The sequence below is a fragment of the Nematostella vectensis genome, chromosome 14 (genome assembly GCF_932526225.1).
Source record: "Nematostella vectensis chromosome 14, jaNemVect1.1, whole genome shotgun sequence".
In the NCBI taxonomy this organism is placed as follows: Eukaryota; Metazoa; Cnidaria; class Anthozoa; order Actiniaria; family Edwardsiidae; genus Nematostella; species Nematostella vectensis.
This window is the reverse complement of record NC_064047.1, coordinates 12,457,264-12,469,193: the sequence shown is the minus strand read 5'-3', so window position 1 is coordinate 12,469,193 and position 11,930 is coordinate 12,457,264. Positions and strand designations below refer to the sequence as shown.

Below are 11,930 nucleotides of genomic sequence, written 5' to 3'. Positions count from 1 at the left end.
CAGCAGTCACATACGGTCTGATCGCAAAGAATTCTCTCGCCTCAGATAATGTGCAATATTTTTCTTGTCCTCCTAGATTCGATTATTGAGCTCAGTAGCCATTGACGAAGTCGTACAAACAATAGAACGGGAGGAACATTCACTGAAACCCAGCGTTGTCACAGCACAGGCTTCCCACCTGCGTTAGTGAAGGATTTCTAAGGACAAACGAATTCAAGCAAATAAACATCTATGATTTATATCGTCATTTTTGATACAGGTTCTAGGAGAAGGCCTTATTTTTTAAACAGGCATTCTGGTCAATTTTCGAGTCTCCTAGAACTGGAATTTCAAAATTGTTACTGGGGAGAGCCCAAGACCCCTACCCTGGCCCCAGAGCCTCGTGCGTCTCTCTATTTAGTGGCCAGCGAGGTTGAGACGTCTCAACCTCGCTGGCCACTGAATAGAAGGACGCTCGAGGCCCTGGGACCAGGGTACAAGACCCCCTACAAAATAGATAAATTAATATGATGCACCTTCTGTTTGCACTTTAATGACTTTCATTTGGCAGGCATTGAAAATCATTATCCCCTAAAGTGCTGCCTCTACTTTTTCCATTCATGTCGAAGTCCCCCCCCCCTACTAACTTTTCCGATTGGTGGTATAAAAAGATATGTAAATAAGATTTCAGTCGGCAAGGAGCTAATGATGCTGTTCTCTATTGAGGTTTTAACGAAAATTAGCATTTCACATATTTAAAAATGGCAAAATTTTCACGGTGGAGCATGCCCCCAGTCCATCCTATACAATAATATTTACACACCTGAATATGGGCTCGAAATTAAATTTTCACCTGGCCTGGTGGTGTTTAAGGACAGCTCCGCCGCCCCTTTTTTGGCATGTCTAAACCCCCCCCCCCCCCCACCCATCACGAACACACAACAACTTTTTACTGGGATACCTGTGGTAGCCCTACCCTGGTTCCAAAGCCTCGAACGTCTCTATTTAGTGGCTGGCCACTAGATAGAGAGACGTTCGAGGCTCTGGAACCAGGGTATGGTAGCCCAGTCATAAAATGCAACTATTTTTTTCGTCGTCCCGAGAAATCTGCATTGATGATCACTATGATCTTACGGAAGCCTTTTCCTGACGCAAAGTATACAATTCTGTGACGTCATCGCAAATCATTGCATCGGAATTCAAAATTTCACATATACGATTTATGAATTTGTGCAGAATCAAGGCCTAATTGGCGATTTTATTGCTGCAAATTTTCCATAGCTTTACTTTCTATCAAGTTATTGTGAAACGTCGTGCTCACTTGGATTGATTACGCCACATTTAGTTGTGTTTATACATTTGCAACACGTGTAGACCCGTAGCGTATAAAGAAGGACATAGAAACGAGCTGACTACTTTATTCAGTTAGAGACAGCTTCAATACCTAATCGGGGGGGGGGGGGGGGGGGTGAATAGGTTCGCGGATTGGCGGATTCGGCCCCGAAATGCTCACGGATTACGGATTTTTATTATTATTCTAGCGGATTGGCGGATTTTGAGAGTAGGGCAGATCATGGATCTTTTCACAATTTGGGTGCGGATTTCGGATTTTGACTGCTTCGACGGTCAAATTTCGGATTTTAAATAAATTTCAATCGATGCTATTGTTTTGTGAAACCATGCGGATCTAAAAAAATATGCGGATCCACGAATTTGCTCCAAAAATGTAGCGGAACGGCGGATTTACCTCCCCCTATTGACCCCCCTAATCTTGACGTGATCTGAATATAAAAGAATGATCGCCCATCCGGGCCTCCCAGCCCCGTCTCTATATATCAGGCAGATAATGCTTCACGTACATAAACAATCGGCAAAAGCTAATGTAGGCCAAAACAATTTCACGTACATAAACAATCGACATAAGCTAATGTAGGCCAAATAGATTTCGCGTACATGAATAATCAATTAGGGCTGCAGGTGTTTCGCGTGCACGAATAATGAATTGGGGCCGCAGGTGTTTCGCGTGCATGAATAATTAATTAGGCGTTGGACTTGCAATTAGACATCCGTCTGTCCTGTGGTATACCGAGCGCTCGAAGGATGAAGTGCGGAAAATATTATTGCGGGTGGCTGAAGATCGGCCACGCAAACACGTGCGGCCGGAGGTGCATGGACACCTACTGCAAGGTGCACCTACAAAGGCTCCGTAAGGGCAGCCCCCTCCCCGTGCCGTGCAGGGGGAGGGACTCAGTCGGAGGCGCGGTTGTGCCGCCCCTGCGGAGCGAATCGTAAAGGGCAGAGGATGCGTGGCATCGAGAGGCGCGCTCGGAAATGGTTCGCACTCGTCCTGTCTGACATCGCAGCCCGCGGTGCGGTCAATTAGAGACTGGGTGGCGCAGGGCATGCCCAAACTCTCAGTTAGAGACTGGGTGGCACAAGGTGTGCCCAAACATGGACGCTTACATAGAGGAGGTTCTCGGTAACATGCGCGACAAAGATGCGCCAGCCGTGCTGGCAGGGCTGGTCCAGAACATCCAGGACGAGGACATCCCCGACGATGTCAAACACAGGCTGCTTAAACCGCTCGTACCGGAGAAAGTGTGGACAGAGAAAGTCGACCCTTTGCTGCCGGGACGGCAGCAAGGGGGCCCGGAGGGCTTAGCCCCCGAGAAGTACTATTCTCTCTTCGTCGGGGGCGCTCATCTTCGGTTCCCAAAGCGTGGATGCCACTCTTCGGGGCCGAGACATAAGCGCCGGTGTTTACCAGGAGATTCTCGATAGCATGCCTGACAAAGAGGCGCCCGCCGTACTGGCAGGGCTGGTCCAGTACATCCTGGACGAAGACATCCCCGACGATGTCAAACACAAGCTGCTTAAGCCGCTCGTACCGGCGAGAGTGTGGACAGAGGAAGTCGACCCTCTGCTGCCGGGACGGCGGCAAGAGGGCCCAGACCCCGAGGAGTACTGCTCTAGCTTCGTCGGCGGCGCCAGTGTTTACCAGGAGGTACGAGATCTTGGTGGAACAGGTGTGATTGCTCTAAAGCCGGTTGTGCGGGGGCCTGATATTAATGACGACGGCTCGGTGTGGTGTGTCTCGCACGTGCGAGAGTCTCTGCGGGCGAAACAGTGCTTCCGCTGGTGCTCGAGATGGTAGACCCCGTCCGGCGTTACAGACTCTTCACGGTCGTTGGTAAGGCCCCCGCAGAGCCATTGGCGCCAATCACAGAGTAGGAAGGGCGCTCGGAGCACAAGATCGGTGGGTCGTTAGTCAAAAGGGGGGGGGGGGGGGGGGGCAAATCGCAGTCGGCGCCCTGGAAGGCATCGATGCGGGTATTTGGGATAAAGGGCGAGAGTACCTCGTCTACGTGAGATACGAGCTTTACCTGAGCAAAATGGTAAGCCTGGGCCAATGTTTGTGCGAGAGGGGAGTGACGCCTTCGTTAACTGTGTTGTGAGCTATGTTGCCGACTTCTTGAGGAATCGCGGCACCTCGCGCTCCCTTGGTCTAACCAAGACACGAGGCAAGATCCTCGAGCGATTTGACAAGAAGCTGGCCACTACGGGATGCACCAAAGAAGAATTCTTTGAGATGGAAAGGAAGCTCGAGGTAAAGTTAGTAGCCGTGGACGCCCTGGGTAACGTCCTGTGGGACTCGGGGAAGTACGGGACTAAGACGAGGATCACCACCCCTTGCCACAATAACCACGCCTGGGCGGAGCTTCCGACTGAACCACCTGCAATCGCGAGCGTCCACGGCCTAGACTTCGAGGCTGAGAGGGAGCTTCGTTCGTTATGTCAGGGAGAGGAAGCGCCTCGCGCTACCAGTGCCGCCGCAAAAACGCACGAGGCGAAGGTGCGAGAGGTGCTTATCCGCTTTATAAACAGGGCGATCCCCAGAAGCACGAGGGTCTGGCTGTGTGGGCGTGTTATAGTCACGCACGAAGGCAAACTGTACCGATCGGGACAAGACGGATGGGCTATCGACAGGGCGTTTTCAGACGAGACTGGACATGATCCTCAATGGCTCCCTGATGATCACCCAGCCTACCAAGAGTACACCGAAGCTACGCACTCGATGGGGGGCGCAATAGGGTATCGCTTCAAGAAGTGGACCCAAAGAGAAAACATCAGGCCAACGCCTCTTAAATACAGGGACGTCTGGCGAGCGGCGCAGGTTGAGTCCAAATTGTGGAATAGCAAGGAAAACGTAGAGGCGCAGCCTCATGCGCACATCGACATGCGTGCGGCGTACCTAGGATGCGAGGACAGTGTCTTCGGCGGCGCCTCGGACGCCATTGATCTGGTACGGAAATACGGCTTCCCTACGAACGTGTATCGTATCGCGGATGTTGCGGGACGGCCATTGAGCGAGGTTCTTCAACTGACCGGGGCCATTCAGTTGACCGAGTGGGGGTTCTCTTAGGCCTGCAACCCCTACACTTCCGGGAGGGTAGGGCAGCACTTGGAACAAAACGAGGGCTGGATCACCACGCCAGAGCTCAAGGACCTGCTAGACTCGGGTGACCTCGCCATGCCCGCGGCGAGGGAGGTGTTGTATAGCGTCGGAAAAAAGGACTCCATCAAGTTCCCCCACTCCGGCCCCGGCGGCGAAGACTCGCAGGGTCGAGATCTCGCTGTCCGTTTCGTAGACAAGTGCGCTCGCCATGGCGACTGGTCCTCGATCGTAGTCCGCGACCGTGAAGAAGCCGCGTATCTGACAAACCTACTTGCGGGCACCGACCACTTGCTTAACTTCGAGCATGCCGACGGGGCTCATCTGATCCAATACAAAGACGGAGTCCGGCGCTCACAATGGTACCATATCAGGGCCTTCGTCTTGGCGTACACAAACATAGCGTTGCGACGCATGTTTAGGCGGATCCCTCGCGAAGACGTCCTCCGAGTGTGCACAAATGCCATATACGCAAAGGCGGTGCCCAGTGGTGTGAAGCTCGTGGAGCGAAATCCGAGGTATGGAGAGTGGCGCCACAAGAGGCCTGGGTACGAGTGGCGGCCCGAAGCGGCTTGGGGTCCGAAGAGGTCGGGGTGCTTGGCTAGGGAGCCAAGCACTGCACCGAGTCTGCCGTGCGATCTGGTGGCCGCAACCTCTGCAAGGATGTATCTAGCCGGCCAGAGAGGATCGGGGAAGACCGAGTGGGCGGTGAGCATGTTCCGTGGCCGTAACGTTGTGGTGCTCACCCCCGAGAACGACCTCGCCCACGACCATCCCAAAAACCCGCGCCTCGCGGTGAAGGCTCAAACATACCACCACTACCTCTGCATACCAGCGGAGAAGCCGATAGAGGAGTGGAGACCTTCCGAGCTGGGGCACAAACTCGACCGCCTCGCAGAAGTCATTATCATTGACGAGTGCTGTAAGGTACAGACTAAAGTGCTACGCGCCATCCGAGGGTATCTCGCCACGCGGCCGTGTCAGGTAGTGTGTTGTGGCGTTTATTGGCAGGTCCCGCCCTGGGGAGATAAAGAGGGGCCTCACGATATGCTCAAGGAGTGGGCACAAGGGAACATCCGCTGGTTTGAGTCCGACTACCGCTGCCTGTGTGAAGACTGCAGAAAGCCGTACAGTACATGCGACTGCGGCTCTGCCGCGCCCTCCTCCAGGCTCCACGACATAAAGGGCCGGATTTGGTGTCAGCCAGACTCCCAACAGCTTGAGGTGTTTCGAGAGGAGTGGGATGGGGTGGCGTTCGACGCGGCGATCGAGCAGGCCCACCCAAGCGATATGTGGGTGTGCTCGACCAACAAGATGGGGGCCCTTGTCCAGCAGCGATTGGTAGAGCACCACAGGAAAAACTACCCCCGATTGCCAGCAACCATCCGCTTTGACCCCGATCCTAGCATCGCACATCGTTATCGCAAGCAAGGGCGGCCGGTGCCCGTGCCAGGCAAAAGGGGTGAGAAGGTCGACGCGTACAAAGGCACGGTAGTCGAGGTCCCTCTCGGCGTGGTCCTTAACGGGCTTCCCCTCGAGTGGAAATACGTGGGCTGGGGGACAGTCCACCGGGTGCAGGGCAAGACCATCCAGAATCCAAGACGTCTGTTCATCATAGACCACAGCTTAGAGGGCTGGATCACGAATGTTGTATACACCGGCATCTCCCGCGTGCGGCTCGCCGACCAGATAGTCCGCGTGATCCCCCCCGATGACACCCCCGGTGCCTTGGTTCCCACAGGGCTGCAGGCTACGCCCAGTGAAGAGCTTATTATAGCACGAATCAAGCGATACGCTATAGACGACAGGCAAAAGGGTCGCACGAAGTACACGGGGCCGCACCACGTTCTGACGGTAGACCACGTGCTCGGCATGATTGCTAACGCGGAAAAAAAGGGCACGCTCTGTGGCACTCAGCTTCTGCTTCAGGGGTACACCAAGAGTCATCCCCAATGCTTCAGTATCGACCGGCGGGACGACAGTCAGGGTCACTACAAGTGGAATGTCAGACTCACGTGCCTCAGCTGCAATAGAAGGCACAAGCGCTGATCACGCTAGGGTGGCGCTAGCGTGGCGCTATGGTGACGCTAGCGCGACCAGAAGATTTCTTCGATCGCGCTGGCGTCACGCTACGCAACTGCGATCGCGTGAAGCCGTGCTTAGAGTACGCCGTGTAATACAACACTGGCTGTCCGGGCTCCATGACCCTCTTTAGTATTGGGTCCGTCGCTCGCCGTCGGCCCTTGTCCTGAAGGTCTTCCTCGTTTACGGCGATGTACACCTCCGTTCCGACCTCTAAGGGGGGCTTTTTGGCTTTGAGAGGCACGCGCCTCAGCTTTATGGCGTCCTCAGGCGCAAGGCCAGTCATGCGAGTCTTCGTTGCGTTCATGTCCGAGATGACGATTGGCAAAGCAGTAACCCACTCGCGGTTTGTCTTGCCGGACGCAAGCTCCTTCGAGTACTGCGCACGAAATAGGCGCTGCGCCAGCCAGCGATGTAAAGACTCGGCGAAAGCTTGGCTCCTGTGGTGCCCTGGTGCCCTGACCTCCACCCCGTGGTCTGTTAGGAGCTTTGTGGTGGCACCCTTGAACTCCGTGCCGTCATCAACCATGAGGACTTTAGGCCATGTGAGAGGTCCCTCTGCATAGATGCCAGCGAGTTCGCGGGAGACGACGGCCGCGCTCGTAGTCCTCAGTGGGCGGGCGGCTTTATATCGTGAAGCAACGTCAAAGACAGTCAGGGCATACTTGTACTCGCGGTCGGTTGGCAAGAATAGCAGGTCCGACTGGTGGATACGGTTTGGTATCTGCTCCGAGAAGTGGGCGTAGGTAGTCGGAGGAGGGGGCGTCTGTGTGTAGCCCCCGACGGGCTGCGAGCATACCCACTTGCGCACTCGATCCATGGAGGCTGAGCCCTTGGGAAGTTTGGCATGCAGAGCGGTCACTCCCTGGAAGCCGCCTCTGGCGTAGTATATAGGACGAAGGAACGCGTCGAGTTCTTCGTCGGACATGCGCTTCGCCGCCATTACGTGCGTATCGCGACGGGTGTATCAGTCTCCAACAGGCGGTTGCCGTCTGCTACGCCTTCGGCGTACGTATACGAGCTGCATGGAAAAAGGCCGCCTAGACGCAGCGCAGAAACACGTTTCAACGGCAGCTGCATCACAGCAAGCGGCTAGCTGTGTAGCCGATGGCGAGAGCGCCTCCGCCAATGTACGCCAACTCGGCGTTCTTTTGCGTTTTGCTGGGGATGTAGTAGTCGGACAGCTCGGGGGCCCGCATCGACTCCAGGGATTGTTTCGGCCGGGTCTGGTTGTAGAGTTTGAGCGCGTAGTCGGTGTAGGTGAAGTTCTGCTTTGCGAGGGACCCTCTCTCACGACTTTGAGCTTGCCAATCGAGGATTTTTTGCCGCCGCTGCTGGTAGCGTCCATAGTCTTGTTGGTATTTCTCTAGGGCCTTGTCGTGCCTCTCCTTCTCAGCTAAGGCGGGGCTCTCATCGTTCGACAGGAACTTTGCGAGGTAGTTGCCACCAACGAATGCAGTCGCGTTTAGGACGGCGCCGCCAACCAAAATCGCGATAGAGGCCATGTTTGTGCGAAGCACACTTCGCGTGCTGTGTGTATGCGCAAAGCGCGCACGAGTCTAATACACGGCCTACGCTACTACATGGGCAGGATCTTCTGGTCCTCAAGGCAACCCTTCAAAGCGTCAGCACCTGCAACGGCGGAAGTCATTTTTGCGTAGTTCATGGCGTTCGAGGAGGGGTCTTTGGTGAAGTCCTCGCGCAAGACCTTGCGCCTAACCCAGCCGATACCGGCGACGAGGCCGGTTATGACTGCGACGTCGATGATGGTCTTTCTAATCTTGCTCTGCTGCGTCGTCGACATTATATATGCGTACGCGCGTATATGCACGGACGTGCGGATATGGGTGGGGCCCTCGTGTCTAAATGTCTGCTTACTCCATGGATAACAGCCGAGATCCGGGAGCGCGAAGCGCTGTCGCCGGAACGCGATCCTTGGTCTGCTGTGCGGCCGCCAGCGGCGGCCTTGCGGGCGGAGTCACGTCGTCGGCACCTTCGGTGGCATGCGGATCGGTGGCTCGCTGGTTAACAGCTGGTGTACGAGAGAACGCGGCAGCCAGCTCCTGCCTACGTGTGTAGAGGCCGATCAACGACACTAGAAGACCAGCGACCCCGATAACCGAGCTAGCCGACCAAGCAGAGTTGCTTTCCGGGGCTGGTGTGTGTGTGATGCCGAAGGCATCGTCGGCGCGCGCGCGCAAGCCCTGCGGCTCGCTCGGCCCCGGGGCCACCGGCGACTGCGCGACACGAAGTGCCTCAATCTTCGCTCTGTTAATTCGGTTCCACTTTGCCAAGCGCCTTCCGGCTTCGACTCGTCCAGGGTGTTTAGGTCGGGTCGCGGGTGGTTCGGGGCTCGTGATTCGCTCGGCCAACGCCGAAGGCGTACGAGCAGGTTCTTGAGCAGGTTCCGCTGACGTTCCGGCAGGCTGGGCGCTAGTACTTCCTTGAGGTTCCTCCATCAACACACACGCGGCGTCAACTACTTGGTACCAAGTGGTAGAAGAAGTGGCGAGCTTTCAAATGAACGTCTACTTTGGGATGGCGGACTCGCCACTGTCCGTGTGCCGTTCCGGCTGACGCGCGGCGTCAACCACAGGTGAGTCCGCGGCTGCTACCTCTTGTTGACACCGCGTGTCAGCGCTTGCCGTTCCGGCGGTGTTCACATGACGTGCTATGTGTAGCGCCCCGGCGGCTAAAGCCATCAAACGACCGCAGCGTAGAGACAGGCTCCCGCACAATGTGCGGAGCTCGTTGTTGATGATGTAGTCGGACACTAGGTCATTGTGAAGATCGACCACACTGTCTATCGGCAGCGCCATGCCTACTAGCTTGGTCGTAAGCTTCAGAAAGCTGTCTGCCAGGGCGTCTGTAGTCCGGCTGGCTAGAGCGGTCTCGTATCGCCTCTCGTACTTCCTCACCTCCTCGGCGCTCATGCGTTTGACGTCGTCGTGAGTCAGGGCCTTGCCATTCTCTCGACTTCCCCGAGGCTACGAAAATCGCGAGTTTCTCCCTCGCGTCTGCTATCTCGGTTTGCTCACCTCCGGTTGCCGTTCCGGCAGGATGCGTCGAGCAGTCCAACGACTCGACGGCCGGGAGGCCTGCGGCGCCCCCCTCAAGAAGACTCTCAAGGTATTCGTCGCTCATCATGTCGTGGCTAAGGTGCAACATGTGTGTATACGTACGTATATGTGCGCGCACACGTTATGCCCCAGGGCGGTGGTTACCGTTCAACTAGGGCGGTGGTATAAGGGTGACGCAAGCAAAACTCTAACTTCGAGAACTTTTTCGTCTTGAGGGCCTTCATGTACGCTGTCTAGACTACCACTAGAGCCAGAAGAATTGATGACCTGTTGCACTGAAGAAATGGACAGAGCAAGTGTGATGGCAGCGATGCAGCCTTTGGGTGAAGACAGAGAAAACAATAGTCCATGGGTCAACACAGTCACCTCAAGGTATGGCGAAGTAAGCGCGGAACCAATTACGACGCAACTACGATTCAAAAAATGACGCCAAATGAGATACTAAAACACCAACAAGAGGACCCGGTTATCGAGAAAGTCATGGAGTACAAGCTGAAAGGACTGCATCCATCCCCTAAGGACCGGAAGTATTGGGACAGCGAAGTACGTACTCTTAAGGCAACTGAGTAGGCTCCATAACCATGGCGACGGAACACTTTGGCGAGAAACAAAGACAAAAAGACAGTTGGTCCTCCCATCAAAATTAAAATCGCTAGTTTATGAAGAGCACCCTTGGAGATTATTGCCATTGATTTCCTCCATCTAGAGAAAAGTTCCCGTGGAAATGTGTACATCTTGCTTTTCGTGGACCACTTAACAAGATTCTGTCAGGCCTACCCAACAAGAAACAAGTCGGCCCCGACGGTGGCGAAGAAGATCTATGATGATTTAATACCTCGGTTCGGGTTTCCATCCAGAATTCATCACGATGAGGGCAGGGAATTGTTGTGTAATATTGCCAACAGCCACACCCGCCACAATTGTAAATAAATCTGCTTTGATACATAGTCCTTTATGGGAGATTGTCGCTCTGACTTAAAAGTCTATAAGCGGTTTCTCCTTTCTATAAGAGACTATAGGTTCATTAAAGATTCTAGCCGTATGAGGCTGAGATCCGTGATAAGTTGCCAGTTTTTTATAAGAATCTTTAGAAGATTCTGTTTAGCCGGGTGGAACCTCATGACAAAATGTTAAGATTCGTTTATTAGATGCCATGTTTGCCTCAAAACGCATTTTCCCTGTCCGTGAATTCAACACTCGCCGTTATGTATGTTGTGAAATCCCGTAACCGTTTCTAGAATAAGTTGCGGATTTCTGCTTAGAAGGTGGCAAGTGAGGAATTTGTTCTCAACGGACGTAGGCCATCTCCCTAGACACAAACCCTTCTTATAACTAAGAGGGTGGCAAGAGAAGAGAATGCGTGTACTGAAAAGTTTCAGTAAGCTATGGACATCGAAGATATTTAAATCAATGAATCTTTCGCCCTTTTATATACTTTTGATGAAGTAAATAAAGTGCGTAGTGTCTTTGAGATTACACTTTTGCTTGAGCGTTATATGCCGCAGAAATGGATCTACGGAGGACGATATACGCTAGACGTGGTTTATGAGGTGACAAAAGCCTTAGGAGACATATTATATGTCTTTGTGGTGGAATTTGTCGTTCTTTAATGTTTCACGTCTATAGGAGCGTTCCTCGACCTGACATAAGCGCTTTCTTTGTGCATGTTAAGTTTCTTAGAGTTATTTAGGACATATCTGCAGTACAGCTCACTCCTGTTTTAATAGATTTCTTAAAATCAAACAGGAAGATTTGAGGCTGCCGAGAATCGCCACTGTAACTCGTAGAATTCAAAGTGCACTTTGGCTAAATCTGGCTTTTTCTGAGAGAGGGCTCGCTCATCTCGTCTAAGGTGCCTTCCGATGTCATCGTTTATTGAAGAGACCTTTGTCAGTTGTTTTTCGCTAGGTTGCTAATGAGGACTTCGTAAAGTATGCTCGATTAGCGGATTGTGACAGGAAGTCACGGGCCCGTTGATATATCAGAGGTCGGACGAATCTTTTATTGAAGTTACTAGTCGGTGATTGGCTAATTAGCGTTTACACTATTTTGATCCGCGTCATTCTAAGGTAGTCTATGTTTTCGGGCCTATTGTCGGTGACACGGTCGCGTGGTAGCGCTATTGTTAAACCATAGGAAGCAAAAATAGACAGATATTTGTATCAGGAAGATTTTTGCATTCCCTCGACTTGTCAGCAAATTAATATTGGTATATGGACTGGTACAAAAAAGTCCGGCAACCTAGATCGATTAGCGATATGCGCTACAGACCCCCTAGGGAGTAACGCACTACTACCCCAGTGCACCATTTGTATACTAACTCGTCAAATAAAACT

The 11,930-nt window shown here is 53.3% G+C and overlaps 2 protein-coding genes across 3 annotated transcripts in view; both read right to left on the bottom strand.

The window, feature by feature from the left end:
• The window catches only part of LOC125559927 (tripartite motif-containing protein 45-like), a 103,159-nt gene that overhangs the window by 67,573 nt on the left and 23,656 nt on the right, over positions 1-11,930 (bottom strand). The window lies entirely within an intron of this gene.
• LOC125559931 overlaps positions 1-11,930 on the bottom strand; it is a 35,617-nt gene that overhangs the window by 8,295 nt on the left and 15,392 nt on the right. The gene's annotated exons all lie outside the window — the stretch shown is intronic.